Here is a 20,369-nt window from a genome sequence, read left to right as displayed (position 1 = left end):
CTCCATGCTGGGCAAAGGTTCTGCCCCCGGTGCAAGACTCAGGTAATGGTTTGCTCAAAGTACCATTCCTGCTTCATCTACTTAACCACGTAGAACAATGCCTGGAGACTCCCCCTATGTGTAATCACCTGTGCTTTACCTACTTTTACAACCTTGATTAGTGGAACTGCTCCACATTTGTTGACAAGGATTAGCTTTTTCTGTTTAAACTCTCATTGCCTGTGCTCCCATAAAACTGTTTAACTCTCTGCCCCTGACTGAAGATTTACTTCTCCTGCTTGTGTGCTGTATATAAGCATGTGATGTTTCAATAAATTTTGTCTATACCCACATGGTGTAGTCCCTTCTTGCCTATACCACACATCGTGTCCCCAGATCCCACTGTGGAAACAGCAACAAATGGGGTTATGCCAGTCAATGCCTCTGACATCTCCCCCCTTTTTTGTTTTTTAAGTACAACTGTAAGCAAGAGATCCTTTGCAGGAGGGATTTGCAGAAACTATTTTGGAATGTAGACAGCAATATCTTGACAAGACATAATGCAATCGATCTGTAGAAACACTATGTTTAAAACTGTGCCACCAGGTACGAGGGTCCAATTGGTTTAGCACAGATGCAATTCCCTCAGCCAGACCTTCATATCCCACCCCAGGGAGTTGTGCCAAGAAAGTCTCAATGACTTCCTGCTGTAACTAGTGGATGTCCCAAGTCAAATTTCCTTGCAAGACTGGCAGGTGGTAGTGAAGTCCCTGCCAAGTAATGTTAGAAGTGTTGAATCAAGTAGGAGTGATGCACAGTTTATTGAGCTCTAATCACACTTGAAGGTTAGCTGTTTCTGCAGATCAATTATCTAGTCTCCCATCCACTGCACCCTGTGTTGCAGTGTGTTCAGACGGGAATCAATGTCCTGTTTAATATTGTGCTGATGAGTCCATAGCTGGTGACAGTCCAGCCACTTCTCTACAAAGTCCTTGGTTTGGATGGAGGAATGCAGGGCCACTCCAGCAGTCGCAGCAGTCATGGTGATAGCAATCATTTCAAGGATCACAGCTACACTCAGACCCAGGAATCTCCTAGTTCTCTTCAGCAGTTGCTGGAAGACTCCTTTCAACAAACCAACAGTGGGGCTCTCCTGCCAAGGTCGGGTGAGGTTAACAGGCACCCAGACCCCTAAGCGAGATCTTAATATCAAGAGAGACTGAGAAGGCATATTAAAAGAAATAGTATGATTTAAGCATGTAAAGAGTCCTGGCTGCGTGGGTTCTCATTGATTGACACTGTCCCTGTGGGCTAGTACATAGGAAAGTTTAATACAACCCTGTACAGTAGAAGAATGGTTCCTGTAAAATGTATAATTTGCCTCATGGGCCCTAGTAAAGTGACCAATCCAATTCTGAGTTGTATAAAATTGGGTGGCAAGTTTTATAAATGCCACTGCTCAGGCCCTAAGTGTCCCCTGAAATTTATATGTGGCCTACGAGGCACAAGGCCTCCATCATGTCAGGTGAGCAAGCCAATGGGTTCTACATGATTTATAACTCCATTGTATAGACGTCACCGTCAGAAGAATTATTAGTATACCAATCACCAACATGCTTTTCAGAATAATTGGCAATGAAACATCCATGAGGACCTCAATCTATAAATGAGATGTTATCATTATGCTGTATAATCTTTCCTCTAGGGTTTTGACACTGAGACCACTGAATAGAAACATAAACCCAATTCAATAATTAATGTCCTGGCATACTAGGTTAGGTGGTTGCCCAGTCTTATTTGTATAAGAATGATCCTGACCAATAAAATTTAAGGAACTTGTTCTGAATAGCCCCATATGATTGTTGATCTTATCATCAGGCAAGATGTATGCCCATACCTGTCTTCTGGTTGGTAAGCAAGGTGATGTCCCTAAACACAGTGGTAAAGACTCAAATCCTAAGGAAATAATATAAGGTATTCCTTCCTCACCTGGATGAGTAGGGTCTGCATGATCCCATGGTGGCGGAAAATACGTGCTGTCATTTGTATACGCCACCGGACCTTGGTCTAGCTAATCCACTAATTTTAACAATGGTGGGTGAGGGACATAGGCCCAATATGCATGTTCACTGCAGATGTATTCACAAGCAGTGCAATCACGGCCAAAACAGATATTCAGGTATTCTAGGGGTTTTTGTACTGACCAGGGTGGCTTCGGTCTTGTGTCAACACCTTATTCTGACCCCATGTTGGTGGGGTCAAGCTGGTTTTCTTAAGATAAGGATGATGGCTTCCTCGGGACTTAAAGCTTAGGTCTGCGAAGCTGCGTACTAGATCTTCTTCCTCAGGGTTGTGTTGTGTTGTTTTTGCTTCTCTGGAGGTCGGATGAGTCAAAAAGGGACCCAGATGTTGCCAGTGGATCCATCTGGAATGATAGAAACACTGTTTTCCCTTATGGGGCATTACTCTTAGTCTTCATTGATTAAATTTTTTAAACCATATGGGAATAGATAGTGAGGTGGTGCTAGAGGGATAAAATGCTTTTCAGCTTTAGTGAAAGGATCACTTTGAGTGAAATTTTAAAAATTTAAATAAGGTGAAGGCAAAAGTTTCCCTTGGGGATTCCCCTTTTTCGTTTTTTTTTTTTTTTATAATTGAAGCTTAAATGTTTTATGGGTGTGTAAACAGTTGGCATTAGTCTACACAGGTTGATTAAAGAAGTTTTCCTAGGGACTAACTTTAGTAAACTCCCCTAATATTTTTCTGGTTGTACACTGGCTTTTATAATATGGTGTGGGGTAGTTTGTCAAGGTGACAACTTTTTACTAATTACATTTTATTCCAAACTAGAGTTTAGACATAATTTTTTAACTTTTAATAGCTGTATGGACCCTGTTGGGGGGGGGGGCTATAGCAGCATAGCCTGTTTAGTACTTTGGTTTGTAAAAGATTTAAATAGTCTAGGATGTTTAAAGGTAAGATCCATAAGAAGTTCCACTTGTAGGTGTTCAGTGGCAGTTTTGTAATTGACAAACAAGTTATAAAAGCAGAACTAACAGTTAGTGATTACAAATTGCATTAAGGCAAATAGGGTGGTTGAGTCCAAACAACTGCCTGTAGACATCCTGGTATCTAGGCTGGAGATGGGGGCATTGTACCCAGCTTCAAGGCCTGGAGGTGGGACAAGTCTTACCTTGAAATTCTAGGAAAACATTACCTCCCCAAATGGGCGAAAGCATTGTTTAGCTCCTCAAATAGCCTAGGTGGGACAGCCCATCCTTTGGCATACAGATGTTTAGTGTAGCTCCTGGTGCTTAACTCTCTACTTAAGCCCTTATCTTTGAAAATTTAACATTTGGTCTAAATCCTGATATAAATGATCTTTTTAGTAATTATCAGACCACAATTTTGTTTTATTTTGGTGTTTATACCAATGTTTCTCTGCTTACCTGGGACTTATTTGTCTCAGTTAAATTTGAATTTTCTCCTTCCTTGTTCTAATTAATACCCTATCTGTTTACTTTCGATCTGGTCCTAACAATTTCATATTTTATTCTTAAACAAATTTATTTGGTTAGTGTCAGCCCAGAATTTACTGCCAATTAGGGTCTTAAGCACATACAGAGCAGTTTGGATTTAAGCTATTCCCCACATTTCACAAACTCAGCCTTTTACAGCCAACTATTACAAATGGTTGACAAGTTTTTGCCCAGTTATGCATGCTTATAAACTAGCTTGCCATGACCTCCAGCTCTGATCAATTTTAGAAGAGCCAAACATTATTGCCAAAGTCCCAGCAGTGCCTCTTTCTATGTTAGGGTAAATGCAACCTTGACATTTCCCTTGGTCACTGGACTTGAACTTAGTGCCTGAGTGCTGTTTTTCAGCTCTCCAGTACAAGGATTGCGCTTTGCCACTTCGGACTCCAAAGCAACTCTGCCCACTTTTTTGGCACTCTGCTGGCTAGTTAGAGATGATAATCTTTCTCTGCCTGGACTGGCTTTGAACTGCAGTTTGTAGATTGCTCACCTTTGGTCCTCAGCTCCACCCACATCTGGGCCCCCTCCCATTTCTGGAGTTCCCTCCATACAACTGGCCTCTCCCTCTCTCCACCCAGACCCACCAGAACTCCTATCTACCTCACTTCCTTTTCTCTCAGATACTTCTGCTACCAGGATGGTGATGGAGGTCATGTGCTCCCTCTTGGGGGAAATATGGCTCCTCTAATAAACCTTGTAATCTTTCTCCTTTGCCTGCCTGCCTCTGCATGGTCCCATAGGATGGATGTGTCTGATCCTCTTTCATTGGTGGCTCCATACTGGGATAGGTTCCCCAGTGCATTTGCTCCCCCTGCACCTCAGAAGGGAGTTCAACCAGCTTCCCTGGGACCTATTCTGAGATCCTTCACTCCAGTCACCAGAGGACCATCAAGGTAACTTCCTCCTGACTGAGCGCTCTACCAGCCCATCCAGCCCCACTAATTAATTCCCACTCCAGGGTAAGTGACAAGTTTGTCCGAGGTCGGGGTTTCTGATTCCAATATCAGTGGTAAGGCCACCTGAGCCTTTCTGGGCTAACTGAGCCCCACCCTCACCATCTGACCAAAAACTTGGCCAAGTGCTAGAATTAGCCACTAGGGGCCTACCATGGCCCAAGGACCCACCTTGGACCAACATAAGGACAGTCTCCACTGGTGGGGCCACCACCTATTCAGGAGCCAACCTGCACTGTAGAGGACACTCTACTGTAGGCAAATGGCTTCAGGTCACTTACCATGGGAAGGACACTAAATTTCTTTACATTAAGGCCACCTGGCCTTGGAGGGCTGTTGGTTCCCCATCAGTTAAATTTGGCCCAGATTTAAAACTCCACTTCTGAGAGTGCTTGAGCAAGTACCTCTCTCTCTCTCTCTCCCCCTCCCCTTAAACTCTCCCTCTTGCCAAAATTACCTGCTTGTAACCTCTTTCACAAGTATTTCATATGCTAAACGCGTTGGTTAAGCCCTGGAAGAATGTAACCAGTAATTGCTTGTTTCTACTCATTAGATAGAAAATGGGTGAGTTTAAGTCTAAACTCACCGAAATAAAGGCCAACAAGTTTGGATATTACCAAAAGTGTATTAATCTTCTCTCTAGCACTGAGCAAGTGGTGGATGTGCCAAATTGGCATCTTGGTACTTCAGCTTGGTACTACCCCTTCCCCCTCCCCTGTCCTGTGGTGCCATTATGCTAGGCCAAGTGTATGTTCCTATTGCCTCCTGTTCATTTGGTTTCTTGTTGGCAAAGTTTTGTATTTTAAACTGACCACATGGTTCCTTCATAATTAGAAAAGTAGTTCCACTAAAATTTCAAAACTTTAAAAGTCTATTTTAAAATCTAAGCATGCTCTATAATCTGTGCACAAACATGTCTGTCTGTGTCTTATTTGACTATATGTAAGTGATTATGGTTTCAAGGTTACTCTGCCTACTAAAAATCTTTGTCAATGGAAGCTGTGAATTAATCTAAATTGCTTTAAAACTTTGTGACCTGACTAAGCCAAAGAAAAAACAGGCAGTTTTAAAAGACCTTGGAAAAGGACTTAAAAAAGACAATGTCCTTTACAAAGTAAATGAAATTGGTAACTAAGTTGGCTGTGAATTATGTCATTCCTATGTCCATCTATGCTAAGAGTTAACTATTGTACACTGACCATGGCTAGTAAACTAAAGCTAAGGGTTTCATTCTCTGTTTTCTCCCCTGTGTGCCGATCAACTTCAATTAAGATCAAGGGAGCAGAGTGACTATGCCCAGGCACAGCTGCCTAAACCAGTGGCACCAGCCTGCAAAAGACAATGTAAACCAGGTCTCTAACCAGTATATGTAGAAATATTGCAGGTTACCAACAGGAGGTGCAACAGTCCATACATGCTGGGAGATGCCACAGTCTCTCTCAGACTCTGGCCTTGCTTCATCTTACATGACCAAAAGCCTGTTAATTAAGGGTAAAACACAAGCCACATTAGATATTTGGTTCTGTAAATGTTAATCGCCAGAAGTTAGACCATACAGGGTGTATGAGCAAAGGATAGAAATTGATTTCTATACTATTTTACAATTGGAGGTAAATTCCTAAATGTAACTCAGACTGCAGAAAAAAAATATGGCCACTCTTTCTATTCACTGCCCACAGGACAGCCTACAGGCAAAGAATATACAGCCCAGTGTTTCAATGATGCATTTAAATGCAAATTAACATAACTTCACAAAAAGGATTTAAAATGACATCCCCCTTGTAAAAATTTGAGAAGTTGTGGGGAGTGGCTGACCTCCCAGACAAGTTTAAAAGATAAAATTTTCCTAAAGGTTTATTTCAAAGTAAAAAAAAAAAAAAATAGGATTATTCAGGTTTGCCCCTAAAGTTTTTTGTAACAGTTGCCGGAAGGCCCACAGTAAAAGATAGGACACGTTTGTCAAATGTAATTTAATAAGTAAAACCATGCTTATAAAACTACTTCCAATGACCATCTTTGTTGCTTTTAATTGGAGTAAAAGTTGAAAGACCCCCGGCGTGGGGTGTCCTTCAATCAGAAGAGACCCTTCCCCAAGGAACAACGAGACCACTTGTGCGGATGCAATCAGCAAGAGGTTTATTTGGGCAAGCCCTCGGCTCCCAGGTGCACTCAACCTCGAGATCCACAAGGTTCGGGTTGAATGTCTGAGAACCGGTTACACGGGTACCCGGGGCGACATAGTCTATCGGGAGACTTGCGCGCCGAGTGCTTGAAAGCACCCTCTTTTTATGGACAGCAGAAGCAAGGTTACAGAAGCAAGATGCTTGGTTACAGAGTATTGATTGGTTAATTTCAAATTACGCTCAGGGTGGGGATTGGTCAGGTTAAGCTGGCCAGATGGGGCAGGTGGGGTTGGGGGAAAGCTGACGTGTCGGTACTTGCCCCGGCAAGTCTGTGCTGGTCGTCATGCACCGAAACTGTTCGTTCCCTAATTTTGACAAGTGATTTATTACCTCCTGACCTACCCTGCCATTATAGCTAAGTTTTACAGGAAGGGACGGGAGGGTCGGCTATTTTTCAGGAATGCCTGGTTTTAGGGCATGTGTTAGAGTCATGCTGAGGTCTGCAGGCGGTGACTCAGTGGTTAATGACTTGCCTGCGTCCTGCTTGCTCTCTTAGCTATGTAGGGGAAGGGGCAGTGGTTTTTCTTAAAGAGCTCAATGGATGAACGTATTCTGGGGTCTGGGGTCTTTTCAAAGTGACTGTTTGTAAAAAAAAAAAAAACAACTCATTGATCTGTCGTTCGAAGCCAGTCCAGGCACAGGCAGACTAAAGTCCCTGTGAGATTGTCATCTCTAATCTGCCAACAGAGTGCTCAAAGCTGAGTTGTTTTGGAGTTTAAAGTGGCCAAGTGCTAGTCCTGAGCTGGAGAGCTGAGGGACAGTACTCAAACCCTGAGTTCAAGTCCGGCGACTGACCAAGGAAAGTGCCAAAGATGTATTTATCCCAACATAAGAAAGGCACTCCAGGGACCCTGACAATGTTAAAACATTCAGAGGCAATTACAAACAAATGTTTGGATGACAAAAGTGGTATCAGGTCCTGAGTTACTTGAGCTTTGTCTTCCAAAAAATTGATCAAGCCAGAAAGTCATGGAAAGATAAGTTTTTAAACATTCCTATCACCCATGTTGGTGTAACTGGGCAAAACTTTCCAGAGATCTGTGATAGTGGGTAGTAAAAGCTAAGATTGTAGAATGTAAATCCCAAAACCCCTGTATCTGCTCAAAGTCCTAATTGGCAGTAACTTTTGAGCTGGTTAAATTCATCTGTTGAAAAGCTTGTAAAGCTGAGATTATGTTCCTATTGAGATCTGTCTAAAGGCCTACATAGGTAGGCATTCCTCTGCCAGACAGAAAATGCTTTTATAAACCAGGGTGTTAAACAGGCTATGCTGCTGTAGCCCAAGAAAAGGCCTGTACATTTGTTATAGGTTAAATGTTGTCTATAAGCCACTTTAAACAGGCTACCCAGAGGCAGTGGGCTGTACTTAGAGTGCCAATCAGTCTCAGGTTAAAAGCATCTACTGGGCTTTCTTTTAAAAATCTCTGACAAGTAATTGTTAGTCAATTGTTAACAAGTTATAGGTAACCTCCATCTCATTGATCTCCTTGTTGCTTTAGCTGGAAATAAAAAGAGCTTTTGTAAGAAAGTTCAAAGCCATCTTGGGCACAAAAAAAATCCTTCTAAAACTCCATCTCCCTACTAATCAGCACAGAACCAGGACTATCCAGCCAAAGGCTGAAAGTGGCATTGTGACTCTAAGTAGTAGAGCATTAGCCTGGAACAGAAGGACTCAGGGACAGTGCCCAGGCCTTGAGTCCAAACCGTAAATGCCAACCGGGACAAGCTATCCCAGCAATGGATGTTGAGACAATGGCCAGGACAAAGTCAGTCCTGACCATGGAAAACCATGGAAAAGAATAAGAGATGATACCCTAAATGGAGTCACTTTATGCTTTATGCATTGTTTCTGGCAAAACTGGAGCTTCAGCTTCCACCCCCACTACAAAGGCAGAGGAGGGGTCCCGCAGAGCAGTGGGGACCTCACAGATGAAGTCCTTCAGGGGTGGGGGCCTCACAGAAGAGGCTGCAAAAAGGAGTATACCTCACTGGGAGGCCGCAGGAGTGAGGGTGCCTCGTGGGGAAGGGCAAAGAAGTGAGGGTGCCTTGTGGGGGAGGCCGCAAAAGAGGGGAGGGCCTCACAGGGGAGACTGCAGAGGAGGGGAAACTGCAAAAGCAGTACACAGAGGAGGAGTTTAAACTTAAACTCATCCATACTTTTACCTTCAGTTGCAAGGGAGAGGGAAAGAGGGAGAGGGAGAGAGGAAGAGAGGGAGAGAGGGAGAGAGAGAGAGCCAGAGCTATCTGCCCAAGCACTCGCAGAAGTGGAGTTTTAAATTTGGGGCAAAATTTGATTGAAGGGGCTCAGAAGCCCTCCAAGGCCCAGGTGGCCTTAATGTAAAGAAATTTAGTGTCCTTCCCATGGTAACGGACCTGATGCCATGGGCCTATATTAGAGTGTTCTCCACAGTACAGGTTGGCTCCTAAAGGGGGTGGTGGCCCTGCCAGTGGAGAATGTCTTCATGTTTGTCCATTTGCATTCCTTGGGCCATGGAGGAGGGGTCCTTGGGCCAAGGTAGGCCCCTGGCACTTGGCCAAGGTTTGGCTCTGATGAGGGGAAGGGGGGCTCGGTAAGTCACAGAGGCCCAGGTACCCTTACCACTGAGATATCAGAATCAGAAACGCAGACCTCAGATAAACTTTTCACTTACCCTGGAGTGGGACTTAATTAGCAGTGTTGGATGGGCTGGTAGAGCGCTCAGTCAGGAGAAAGTTACCTTGGTGGTCCTCTGGTGGCTGGCGTATAGGATCTCAGCATAGGTCCCAGGGAAGCTGGTTGAACCTCCTTCCGAAGTGGAGGGAGGATCAAACCCACTGGGGAGCCTATCCCCACAGGGGCGACCAATGTAAGAGGATTAGACAAAAATCCATGCAAGGGGACCATGCAGAAGCAGGAAGGCAAAGGAGAAAGATTATTACAAGGTTTATTAGAGAAGCGATATTTCCCCCAAGAGGGAGCACATGACCTCCATCACTATCCTGGTAGCAGGAGGATCTGAGGGAAAAGGAAGTGAGGTAGATGGGAGTCCAGGTGGGTCTGGGCAGAGAGAGGGAGGGGCCAGTTGTATGGAGGGAACTCCAGAAATGGGAGGGGACCCAGGTGTAGGTGCTCATACTTCGAGCTCATGACTCTACCTGATTCTGGGGCCTGGATGAGTTGCCTTGATCTCTTCTAAGTCACTTTACCACATGAGGCTTTTCTGAACTCATACATCACTGCAAATTGCTAACATTCCTCCCTAGCACATCACTCAATATATTTTTTCCATCATATATTTAAACATATTTATGTGTATACATTCCCTACCCTCTCCCAACCCCACACACAAAGGCATAGACCTTCAAAACAAAGCTTTTCTTTTTTTCCTTGCTACAGTGTCTAGAACCTAATAAACTCAATAGATACAAAAGAGTGAGTTGGGTACTAGTGTCACACCTGTTATGCTAGCTATTCAGGAAACTGAGATCTAGAATCACTTTTTCCATTTATTTCCCGTTTTCATTAAAATTTAAGCATTAAAGGAACTTTTAAAGAGAATCAAGACTTCCTTCTTTCTGGAGGTTTCCTTCACTCCCTTTCACCTAGTCCAGCTCAACCTATGTCCCCCTGGGAGTTTTGGCATCCCAGAAAATCCACAGTCCCTCAGACCCCAGTTAAATTCAGACAGAATCCAGCATTGCCTTTACTCATGTGGTGGGCAGAGCAGAAAGCATACACCACGTGTGCTATCCAACACCTCAAATCCACACCTGTGCCACTTCCATACTCCCAGCCACATGAGCAGAATTGTGTCACCAACGCTTGCACTGGCATAGGCTTCCATGGTCATCAGGACAGATGTCCTGAGAGTTATTTCATCTGCATAAGGTGACATTTCCTGGGTCCAGGTATATTGCTGATCTGTGAAATCACTGGCATTGGAGCAAGCCAGGGCTGCTGCAACCGCACTGTAGGATGCATCTCTCTGCAGCAAAACCTGAGGCCCTTCCTTCCTAGACACAATGGAGATCCTAGAAAATTCCCTGCTTGTCCCTAGGTGAGTCCATGAATTTATCCACAGCCCTCATCTGTCAGAAATGAACAAAGAGTACAGAATTGTTCAAGTCATTTTCCTTCTTCACAGAAGGGTGCACTATCATCCTGGCCCCCCAGAGCGAGGCAGCACACCAAATGGGGGGATCCACTTGGTTTTCATCCCAACCTAGGAATGATATTGTCCCTTCTCATGTTGCTAAGGTGTCAGGATCACATCTTTGTAAACAATCGGTTACCAGGGTAATAGGGTCATAGAAGGAAGACAAGTCATTCTAACCATCAGTGGACCATCCCTAGTCAGGAGGCAGTGTACTTTGGGAGGCTATTGCTCAAAAGCAAACATCCTTTTTACCTGTTAATGAAACTGCAACTCCACTGCACCTCACCTTTGTCATTACAACAACAACAACAAAAAGAAAAAGAAAAGGGTGTTTTGGACTTTCTTGTCAGGACTGGCTTGAAAACACAATCCTCAGATTTCAACCTTCTGAGTAGTGCCAAGGTTTTTTATGAGACAATTCTCTCAAATTAACCACCAAGAAAGAAGCAAAAAGAAATAAAGAAAAGTCCAGGACTTGAGCTGAGGTTCAACTGGAAGATCATGGACAGCACCCATGCCCTGATTTCAAACCTATGACCAGCACATCATCATCATCATCATCATCATCATCATCATCATCATCATCATCATCATCATGTGAATAAAAAGACTGTAAGAGCCTATTAAGAATATTAAAATTGAGGGCTGGGAAGTTGGCTCAGTGGTAGAGCTCTTGCCTTGCATGCATGAGGCCCTGGGTTTGATTCCTCAGCACCATATAGCAAAAAAGAAAAAAGCTGGAAGTGGCTCTGTGGCTCAAGTGGTCGAGCGCTAGCTTTGAACTGAAGAGCTGAGGGACAGAGCCCAGACCCAGAGTTCAAGCCCCATGACCAACCACAAAAAAAAAGAATATTAAAATTGAGTGAGCCAGGCACTTTTTGGTGGCTGACATGTAATCCCAGTTAGGAGCATGAAATCTCAGGATGGTGGTTAAAAGCCCACCTGGGCAGGAAATTCCATGAGGCTCTAATCTCCAACTAACCAGCAAAAATGCCAGAAGTAGAGCTGTGGTTCAAGTGGTAAAGCAACAGCCTTGAATGAAAAAGCAAAATAACAGTGACCAGGCCCAGATACATAGGGTAGGACTACTAATAATTAATCAATTAAATACAAAACACAAATAAAAATCAGAGTGGAAGATGAGCACAAAAGCCAAGAGAATTGGTGGTTTACACCTGGAGCTCAAGCTACACAAAAGACAGAATTTGAAGATCTGGGTTCCAAGGCATCCCAGGCAGAAAAGTCCCTTACGAGTTTGTGAGTATGTATCAGGTAGGGGTCTTGAACCCAGGGCTTGAAATAGAAATTCTTTTTTCTTAAAGGTAGCATTCTACCACTTCCTTTCTTTGGGGGATGAAATGGAGATAAGTTTTACGGACTTACCTGCCCGGGCTTTCAACCCCAATCCTCAGATTTCAGTTGCTGATACAGTACTCTTATATTCTATGAGATTTTTATCTTCCATGAACTGCCAAAAAGTAAAAGAATCCAGAAGTTGATCTGTGTGGCTCAAGCCACAGAGACTGCTTGCTTTGAGGGAAAACGAACAACAAAAACCCTCATACACAGTGGACCTGCCCTGGTTTCAAACCCAGGAAGTGACCCGGCCCTATGTTCAAGCCCTAGGACCACCACCACCAGCAACAAAAGAATGACTCAGGGACAGGGACTAGGCCCTGAATACAAAGCCTAGAAACAGCATTAAAAATAAAAGTAAAACAAATTCAGAGACTGTGGCTAGGCTCCAGAGTTCAAGGTCTAGAACAAGCACCAGGACACACACACACACACACACACACACACACACACACACACACACACACACACACACACACACGAAATGAACAATATAATAAGAAGGCAAAAGAAGAAGAGAGAAGTCAATGAAATATTTTTAAGTAGTGGCTCATGCCTATAATCCTAGCTACTTTGGAAGCTGAAATTTTAGGATTGTGGTTCATAGTCAACCTGGGCAGGAAGCTCCATGACACTAGGTTTTATGTGTGCTAGTCCTGGGGCCTGAACTTGTGCTGTTTTGCACAAGACTAGAACTATTCTACTTCCATGCTCTTGGTGATTAATTGGAGATGAGAGTCTCAAAAACTTTCCTGCCCTGGCTGGCTTCGAATCACCATACTCTGATTTTAGAACCTGGCTAATGTCCCTGTCTTCCCATGAGAATCTTTCTTTTTTTTTGGTTGGTCATGGGGCTTGAACTCGGCGTGCACACTGTCCCTAAGCTCTTCAGCTCAAGGCTAGTGCTCTACCACTTGAGCCACAGGGCCACTTCTGGTTTTCTGGTGATTTAGTGGAGATAATTGTCTCATGGACTTTCCTTCCCAGTCTGGCTTTGAACTGCAATCCTCAGATCTCACCCTCCTGAGTAGCTAGGATTACAGGTGTAAGCCACTGGCACTCAGCTTTTTTTTTCTTTTCTTTTTTCGTTTTTGTGGGTTGTGGGGCATGAACTCCAGCTCTGGATGGTGTCCCTTAGCTCTTCAGCTCAAGGCAAGTACTTTACCACTGAGCCACTTCCCAGCTCCTCCATAAGAAACTTACCCCTTATGAATCACCAAATTTGTTTTACAAAGCCAGATGTTGAAATGTGGCTTAAGTTTTGGAGCCTGCCAGCCTTGCTCAGGACACGGGAGAGAGACTCCAGCACAGTGACCTTGCCCTGATTTCAGGTTTAGGAAGAGTCACCACTCCCTGTGTTCCAGCCCTAGGACCAGAACCAAATAAATAAATAACTCCCACATTTTCACTGTATTTGATGTTGGGGTAATTTGTGAAGGTGAAGGGAAAAAACAAATTGTTTAAATAGGGTTACAGCTAGACCTATTGCAACAATGAGATGTACAAGAAATTATTTCAAAAATGAACTTTACAACTTTTGCCTGGTGGGGGTGGTAGAGAACATTATATAAACAAAGCCATTCATGCAGCTGTTGCTCAAGCTGTTAAAGTATGCTAACCTTGAGAATAAACAATACAAAAAATGCTTCATTCACAATGGCCCTGCCCTGACTTCAAGCCTCAGGAGAGTGGCCATGTCATGAGTTGAAGCCCTAGCAACAAAAATGAAAATAAATAAATAAATAAATAAAGCCAGAACTTTATCTGTGGCTCAAGCCATAGACACTGCTAGTCTTGAGAAAGAAAAGGGAAAAACCTCAGACACAGTCTCTCTGCCCTGATTTTATGACTAGCAAAAGCTAAGGCCCTATGTTCAAGCCCTAAGACCAGCAATGAAGAAAAAAAAAATACAGCAACAACAAAAACTCAAAAAAAAAAATGCCCAAGTCCTGAGTACAAACCATAAGAGCATCACCTAAAATAAATGCAGAAAGAAAGAAAAATACATAAAGAGCCACAATTTGAACTGTCTTGAGGTGGGAAGCCTACTAGTCTTGAGAAAAAATTAGGAATAATGACCAGGCCTGGAGTTCAAGTACTATAACAAGCTCAAAAAAAAAAATCTGTTGAGATCCAAAAGGAGTCTCTCAACATGAAGATAGGCTTGACTATCTCACTGGAACATCTTGTGGCTGAGTTTACAGAACCACTCTCAGAAATCCGACCCTTTCATCCTGCCTTATGCAAACATCCTGCAGCTGCTAATGACCACCCTTTCACCCTGCCCTACGCAAACATCCTGCAGCTGCTATGGCCAATGAAAAAGCTTCCTTAATGGCCAATTTAAAAGCTTCCTTATTCCAAGCATATAAATACCCCTGTGTGAAAAATAAAAATTTGCAGCTTGATCAGAATCCCTGTCTTGCTGTCATTCTTCATGTCTCTTGTCCCTTCATTCCTTCTCGTTTAGGTTCATCGCCCTCATTGACGTCCTGCAGGTTGGGACAAAAATCCACAAAAAAAAACTTCAAAACAAAAACCTCAGAAACAGTGGCCAGCCCTAATAATAAGCTGGATGACCCAAACTTATGAAAAAGTGAAAAAGAATAATAAATTAATGAAAAGAAGGACAAAAATATTAGAGCCAATTCAAGATTTTAAAAATATGGTTCACACCTATAATCCTACCTGCTCAAATAGCTGAAATCTGAGCATTTGTGGTTTGAATCCAGCCTGGGCAGGAAAGTAAATGAGAATTCTTTTCATTTATGCTACTCCTGGGCTAAAACTTGAGTTTTACTCAAGGGTAGAGCTCTACTGCTTCCTACCTGTTGCTGGTTAATTGGTGAAAAACGTCTCATTGATTTTCATGCCTAGAATGGCTTTGAACCTTGGCTCTCAACTTTCTTTTTTTTCCTTATTTATTTATTTTATTTTATTTTTATTTTTTTGTGAACACACTGTACAGAGGGGTTACAATTACATGGGCAGGTTAATGTGTACATTTCTTATCAAGCATTGCAGCCTCCTCCTTTGTTTACACTTAACATCCCTTCCCAGCCTCCCCCCCATCTGCCCACCCAATCCTCCCCGCTAGCCCCCCCACCAACATTGTAAAGCTCGTTTTCGACATGACAATTTGTACTTCTCATTGTTGCAACAGGTCTACCTGTATCCTTAAACGACTTGTTTTTTCCCATCTCCTACACAAGTTATACTGACATCAAATATAGTAAAAGCAGGGTTATACTGTGGGGGAGGGACATACAAAGCTACAAAGAGATAATCTTATAAATGCGTTAGAAACAAATGCATGAAAGGAAAAAAAACATTTGAATACATATCTAAGGATTCATTTTCCTAACATCACATTATCTGACCTTTTCCGCTTGACTCATACATATACTAGATATTGCAAATAAGGGAAACCATGGGACCTATGTTTCTTTGGGCCTGGCTTACTTCACTTAATATAATGTTTTCCACGTTTTTCCATTTCCTAACAAATGGGGCAATGTCATTCTTTCTGATGGAGGCATAGAATTCCATTGTGTATATATACGACATTTTCTTGATCCATTCATCTACTGAGGGGCATCTGGGTTGGTTGCATATCTTAGCTATGGTAAATAATGCTGCAATAAACATAGTTGTGCTAGTAGCTTTAGTGTGGTCTTGTTTGTAAACATTTGGGTAAATGCCCAAAAATGGGATTGCTGGGTCATAGGGGATCTCTATGTGAAGTCTTTTGAGGAACCTCCATACTGCTTTCCAAAGTGGTTGAACAAGTTTACATTCCCACCAACAATGAAGTAAGGTTTCCTTCTGTCCACATCCCCTCCAGCATCTGTTGTTGTTAGAGTTCTTGATTTTAGCCATTCTAACTAGAGTGAGGTTGTATCTCAATGTTGTTTTGATTTGCATTTCTTTTATGGCTAGGGAGGTTGAGCATTTCTTCATGTGTCTATTGGCCATCCTTCTTTCTTCTTCAGAGAAGTTTCTCTTTAAGTCTTTAGCCCACTTATTTATTGGGCAGTTGTTTCTTTGAGGATTTGTTGTTGGGGGATTTAATTTTTTGAGTTCCAAGTATATTTTAGATATGAGACCCTTGTCTGTTGTATGGCTAGTGAAGATCTTCTCCCAATCCGTGGGCTTTCTATTGATCTTGCTAGCTATGTCCTTTGCCATGCAGAAGCTCTGCAACTTCATGCAATCCCATTTGTCCCACCTTTCTTTGATTTGTTGTGTTTCCGGGTCTCTATTCAGAAAATTTTGGCCTGAGCCGAGGAGACCTAGGGTTTCTCCTATTCCATCCTGTAATGTTTTCAAAGTGTGTACTTTGACTTCGAGGTCTTTGATCCATTTGGAGTTGATTCTGGTGCAAGGTGATATATAAGGATCTAGCTTTAGTTTTCTACAAGTAGTTAACCAATTTTAGCAGCACCATTTACTGAAGAGGCTGTCTTTCTTCCATTCTATTGTTTTAGCTCCCTTATCGAAGATTAGATGTCTATAGGTCTGTAGGTTCATTTCTGGGTTTTCAATTCTATTCCATTGGTCCTGATGTCTGTTCTTATGCCAATACCAAGCTGTCTGGATAGTCATCTTGGCTTCCTGTAGTACTTTTTTTCTTTCTGTATTTTTTGACTGTTGTGGGGCTTGAACTCAGGACTTTTGTGCTGTCCCTGAGCCTCTTTGTACTCAAGCCTTGTGCTCTACCATTTGTGCCATAGCGCCACTTCTGGGTTTTGAGTGCTTAATTGGACATAAGAGTCTCACAAGGACTTTTCTGTCTGGGCTGGCTTCCAACTGAGGTCCTCAGATCTCAGCCTCCTGAGTAGTTAGAGCCATAGGACACTTATCTCACTTGTTAGGTTTTAAAAAAAGAGATAGCCGAGTAAGAACAGCACCATGCATGTGCTATTCAGGTAAGGGACTAGTTTTATTCAGTAGACCTGCTGGGACCAGGCAAGGTTGGCACTCCACCTGGCTGGGAAAAGCCTTCGAATGAGAGAGAGTTGGGAAAGAGAGGAATGAGAGAAGAAAGAGCTAGAAAAGAGCAGAGAGAGCAGAGAGAGCAGAGAGAGAGCAGAGAGAGAGTGTCTGGGCCTGGGCTAGGCCTTACCTAGGGTACGTGCAGAGAAAGGTGTGGCCACATCAAATTCAGATATGACCTCAGTGGATGCAAATGTGACTTCTTCCAGGTGTCCCAGTTCCCAAGGTAATGCAGTTACTGGATGGAGACTTTGCTGTGAGGAGGGTGGAGTCTGCTTGCCATCCAGGAGCGGACCTTACAATATTAACCACCAAAAAAAAAAAAAAAAGATGAGCTATGGCTCAACTTGTAAAACTTCCATCCTAGAGGGGGGAAAAAGCCCAACACCTCAAGAAGACTGGCAGGTCAAGCCCTAGGATCACCATAAAAAATGAAAACCAGGGCTGGGAAGGTGGCTCAGTGGTAGAGGGCTTGCTTGCTTTGGATGCATGAGGCCCTGGTTCGATTTCTCAACATCACATAAGCAGAAAAAAAAGCTGCAAGTGGTGCTGTGGCTCAAATGGTAGAGGACCTGGAGCTGAAATGCTGAGGGATAGCACCCAGGCCCAGAGTTCAAGCCCAATGACCAGCCAAAATAAATAAATAAATAAAAGCCAAATACAAAGAAATAAAAACAACAACCAAAAATAAAAAGGAAGAGTTGTGCACTGGCTAAAGATGTAGTGCTTGCTAACTTGGGGGGGGGGGCGGAGGGGGAGAAAGCATGGAGACTGGAGACTGGCCAGGCCACTTTGAAGCCCTGGGATTAACACAAAGAATAAAAACAACAACAAAAAGGCAGAAAGTGAGCTTTGGCTCAAATAGACTATCAGCTTTAAATAAAAAACAAAAACTAAACAACACTGACCAGGCCCTGTGTTCAAGCCCTAGGTCCAGAACCAAAACATAAGAAAAACCTAGCCAGGTGCCAAAGGGTCACACCAGTAATCCTAGCTACTCATACTCAGGAGGCTGAGTTCTATGGATCACAGTTTGATGCAAGGAAGGAAAGTCCGAGAAACATAATAGACTACTTAGAAAAAGCTGGAAGTGCTGCTGTGGCTGAAGTGGTAGAGTGTTAGCCTTGAGCAAAAGAAGCTCAGGGACAGGGCCCAGGCAGAAGAGTTCAAGCCCCAAGGTCGGCAAAAAGGAACAAAGAAAAAAGAAAGTGAGTAATTAAGCTGTGGCTCAAGGTATGAAGCCTGCTAGCCTGGAGAAAAAAGGTAAAAAATGTAAACAAAAGTATTAAAAAATTATTCCCAGAACCACATGCTCCAGTGCACATTTCCCTACATCCTTAGTGTGCAGACAACCAGGCCAATGCCCCTGCTATATCCTGTATCTCTATTTCAATTTGAAATTATTTGAAATTTCAATTATTTGAAAACTGCCTTCTGAGAATTGCCACATAGGGACCACATTGAGAATTATTGACCTCAAAAATATTTATTAACATGATTTCTTTTATTCTTGTGATTTTTCTATGTCCTCATCATTACTTCCCTAGCACCTAGCAAATTACCTAGTATAAAAATATAGAGACATATCTGCTTATTGAACATCTACATGTATATTTGGGATAATAAGCTAGTTTATATAGGGTCATCAACACTGAGCAATTTTTACAATGGGCCTCATACTTTGTAAAAAACAAAAACAAAAACAAATAACACAATTTAACCCTCAAGAACTCTACATTTGCTAGTCAGCAGTCACTCATACCTCTAATCCTAGCTACTAAATGGAAGCAGGTGCTTGTGTTGTTAAAAATAGTAATGTTATAAAGGAAAAGCAGAGAATTATTATAGACTATAGGAGATCAAGTATACACAACTATATATAATTCATGATCATGTACTGGTATTAGTACTGGAGAAAAAAATGAGAGGGCAGAATTGAGCCAATTGTCAAGACTGAAATATAGACAAAGATTAAGCAAAAGTATGGCATTGTGATTAATTTACTGAAGCCGGTAACTACTGTGGATATGTAATAACAGGACATTTTTATCCTGAGGAGAGCAAGATTAAAATATGTAGGAATAGAGGACTATGATATATACAAGTTAATCTCAAATGTATGTCCACAAAGAGAACATACACACAAATAAGTGATTAAGCGAAAGAAGGAAAATGTTAACTATAGTGAATTTTCATAAAAAGCACACAAATACTGTTTATATTCTTTTTATGACTTTTCTTAAATTTGACCATTTTTAAACAATACTAGATTGAATAGTGAAGAGATGCACTTGAACTGCAGAAGATGAGTTCCCGAGGAGTGTTCTGAGAGGGTTTCATGGAGAAAGCAAACATTAGGGGATAAGAATAAAAGATCAAGTGTTACCATATGAAAAATTATGGAAATCCAAACATTCAGACTACAACAATAAAGTACCAAGAGTAAGAAAGTTCACAGACACAGAAAATAACTCAGGGCTACTGTGGGTTGAGGTAAGGAAAGAGGCATGAATGGTTTAATGGCCCAAAATTTCTGTCGAGGGTGATGGATATGTTTGGGATAAGATAAAGGTGATGGTTCTACAATACTGGAAATGTACTGAATGTCACTGAATTGTGGTTATAATAATAAATGTTATTACTATTTCCCTATAAAGAAAAAAATCATCCCATTTTAGAGGCTACTGTTTCCAGGAAACTCTCTGACATTATATACTCACAGGAAACTGTACTCTTTTTTTCTTACATTCAGTAGATTTTAAACATGTATTTCTTTATGTTTTTTTTTTCTTTTTGAGTTATAACCCTGCTAGAACAGGCTGGCCTGGAACTTTCTGCTACTTTGTTGCTTGAGGAATGTCTTTCTTTTACCCAAGACATTCCATAACAAAATTTATTTTCTAATAACAACAACAACCAAAAAGATCAAGTATTAGGGTCCTTACCCTAGGACTTAGGAGCAAACAGGACATCCTGATTATATCAGTTCCCTCTGTCCAGAGAGCATTGTGTGCCTGGGGCGTACTGGTTTACAGAATGTCTCCTGAGCCTGGGAAAGATAGGGATAAAAGGAAAAAGCATCCCATGTCCTGTGCATGAGCAGGCAATGGAATATATGTTGTATTAAATATTTCTCTGGATATAGCACCTCCCTGCCCACTCTGACCTTGGATATGCACATAGCTCACAAGTCACCAACAAAGAGCAAGGCTTTCGCTCTTACTTCCA

General features: G+C 42.4%; 1 long non-coding RNA gene across 6 annotated transcripts in view; it reads right to left on the bottom strand.

The window, feature by feature from the left end:
• Positions 1-599: 599 nt before the first annotated feature.
• LOC138820158 (uncharacterized) overlaps positions 600-20,369 on the bottom strand; it is a 34,161-nt gene continuing 14,391 nt past the window's right edge. For 2 of the 6 annotated variants that reach the window (XR_011369737.1, XR_011369738.1), the window contains 6 exons: positions 20,087-20,190; positions 17,272-17,436; positions 13,350-13,512; positions 12,174-12,258; positions 2,184-2,404; positions 600-1,132 (listed from right to left, as the gene is read on the bottom strand). This is a non-coding gene — a long non-coding RNA (uncharacterized lncRNA). Of the gene's footprint in view, positions 1,133-2,183; positions 2,405-12,173; positions 12,259-13,349; positions 13,513-13,986; positions 14,639-17,271; positions 17,437-19,380; positions 19,467-20,086; positions 20,191-20,369 lie in introns of those variants that run through there. The other 4 variants (XR_011369739.1, XR_011369740.1, XR_011369741.1 and 1 more) reach the window with 4 other exon arrangements.

The sequence above is a fragment of the Dipodomys merriami genome, unplaced genomic scaffold (assembly GCF_024711535.1).
Source record: "Dipodomys merriami isolate MVZ:Mamm:240054 unplaced genomic scaffold, mDipMer1.0.p SCAF_842, whole genome shotgun sequence".
NCBI classification, from domain to species: domain Eukaryota; kingdom Metazoa; phylum Chordata; class Mammalia; order Rodentia; family Heteromyidae; genus Dipodomys; species Dipodomys merriami.
This window is presented reverse-complemented; position numbering and strand designations above follow the sequence as displayed.